Source organism: Sprattus sprattus, assembly GCF_963457725.1.
Source record: "Sprattus sprattus genome assembly, contig: scaffold_88, whole genome shotgun sequence".
Classification (NCBI taxonomy): Eukaryota; Metazoa; Chordata; class Actinopteri; order Clupeiformes; family Clupeidae; genus Sprattus; species Sprattus sprattus.
This window is the reverse complement of record NW_027666865.1, coordinates 48,966-51,465: the sequence shown is the minus strand read 5'-3', so window position 1 is coordinate 51,465 and position 2,500 is coordinate 48,966. Positions and strand designations below refer to the sequence as shown.

The window sequence follows — 2,500 nt, the reverse complement described above, 5'->3', positions numbered from 1 at the left end:
CACACACACACACACACACACACACACACACACACACACACACACACACACTCCTCACAGAGTCAGACGCCTGAACCAGAGCATGTGAGCACGCCGGTGCTATTCTCGTGCGGCTGAAAGGACCTTTCACTCAGAGCATTCTCTCAGCTCCAAGTGCTTAATTACAGCACTCCTCAGGGCCAACACACACACACACACACACACACACACACACACACACACACACACACACACACTCCTCAGAGCTAAACTCAGCGCTGACAGCCTTTTAGAGCAGGAACGAGAGGAGGAGAGAGAGAGAGAGAGGGGAGGAGGAACAACAGAGAGAGAGAGAGAGAGAGAGAGTGAGTGTACCAAGGAGAGGGAGTGAGGGGGTGGGAGGGAGAGAGAAAGTGAGGGGGGAGGGGGGAGTTAGATGACTGTCACTTGAAGAGAGCTGCCTCACCCTGCACTGCACACATAAATAATATCACTGTGACACCTTCACCTGAGCACCACACACACACACACACACACACACACACACACACACACACACACACACACACACACATACACACACACACCGGAGGAGCGTCTCTCTGTGAGCCGTGTGTTTGAGTGACATACAAAGGACTGTATGTGTCAATCAGACGCCACTCCCCCACGTGCTGTCACTCACATGGGCCCCTGACATCAAGAGCCTACCCCTGCTCACACACTCTCACACACTCACACACACACACACAAGCCTACCCCGCTTCGCTTTGGATTAGCGTCCTTCTCCTCCGCTACCTGCTTAGTTGTCAACATGCTGAAAACAAGGTTTTATTTAGCCATAGTTCAGTAGCGATAGTTCAGTAGCCATAGTTCAGTAGCGATAGTTCAGTAGAGAAAGTTTAGAGGCGATAGTTGAGTAGTGATAGTTCTGTAGAGATAGTTCAGAAGCGATAGTTCAATGTCGATAGTTTAGTGGCAATAGTATAGTGGTAATAGTTCAGTAGCGATAGTTCAGTGTCGATAGTTTAATGGCGATAGTTCATTAGTGATAGTTCAGCAGCAATAGTTTAGTGTCTATAGTTTAGTGGCAATAGTATAGTGGTGATAGTTCAGTAGAGATAGGTCATTGTCGATCATTTAGTGGCAAAAGTTTAGTAGCAATAGTTTAGTGGACATAGTTTAGTCGACATAGTTTAGTGTCGATAGTTCAGTAGCGATAGTAGAAGCAGATGGAATTTATTTAGTCAAGAAGTCAGTATTTTGGATGAGCTACTAACTACTTATAATATACTCTGGGTAAGGTTTGTTTTGATTTGATTTGATCTTCTTAACCCAAGCGTAAATTGCAGAAGACGGCGAAAATACTTAAGAAATAGAACCGTGTTTTAACTCTGAAGTTGACGTGCGTCTCATACTGAAGACAATTAGCAGTGCCTTTTCACCAGACACTGCCATTGGGCCCTGGCCTTAAGGACATAGTCCTCTTTGTCCTGTGTGTTCTCTGGGTGGATGGCCGTCTCCTCTGCCTGTTGTATGGATGGGCACGGTACGTTTGTGTGTGTGTGTGAGTGTGTGTGTGTGCGTGCGTGCGTGCGTGCATGCATGCGTGTGTGTGTGTGTGTGGTGTGATAAGGAAAGAAAGGATTGAAACAGAGGGGAAGTGAAGTGAGAAGAGAGTGCTGAGAGAGGAGATAAACAGAGAGAGAACAAGTGCCAGAAAGAGAGAAACAAGGAGGAGAGAGGGGAAAAAGGGAGGGAAAGAGAGAGAGTGAGTGATAAAAAGAGAGTGAGAGGCAAAGAAGAGAGAAAGAGAGAGGGAAGGAGTGGGAGAGTGAGGGAAAGAGAGAGAGAGAGAGAGTGAGAGAGTGAGGTAAAAAGAGAGAGAGTGGGAGAGTGAGAGATAGAGAGAGAGAGAGAAGCTTTAAGCCTTAGTGTAGCGTAGCGGAGTTTAATCTGCTCCTTCCCTCACACCAGCTCTCAGAGCCAGCTAACACACACACACACACACACACACACACACACACACACACACACACACACACACACACCTACACACATTACAAACACACATGTACCCATGCACACAGACACACGCACACACTCACACACACACACACACACGCTCACACTCACACACACACCTACAGAAGCTCTGCCATTACACACACATGTACCTGTGCACACACACACACACACACACACCTACACACACACACACACACACACACCTACACACATTACACACACACATGTACCCATGCACACAGACACACGCACACACTCACACACACACACACACGCTCACACTCACACACACACCTACAGAAGCTCTGCCATTACACACACACATGTACCCGTGCGCACACACACACACACACACACACACACACACATACACACACACACACACCTACAGAAGCTCTGTCATTATACACACACATGATCCCGTGCACACACACACACACACACACAAGCATACTCACAGAAGCTATGTTATTACACACACAGACATAAAGCCGTG

The 2,500-nt window shown here is 47.4% G+C and overlaps 1 protein-coding gene across 1 annotated transcript in view; it reads left to right on the top strand.

Moving 5' to 3' along the window:
* Positions 1 to 2,500, top strand: part of LOC308382587 (syntaxin-binding protein 5-like) — a gene marked incomplete at both ends in the record, with an annotated part of 101,222 nt that overhangs the window by 51,232 nt on the left and 47,490 nt on the right.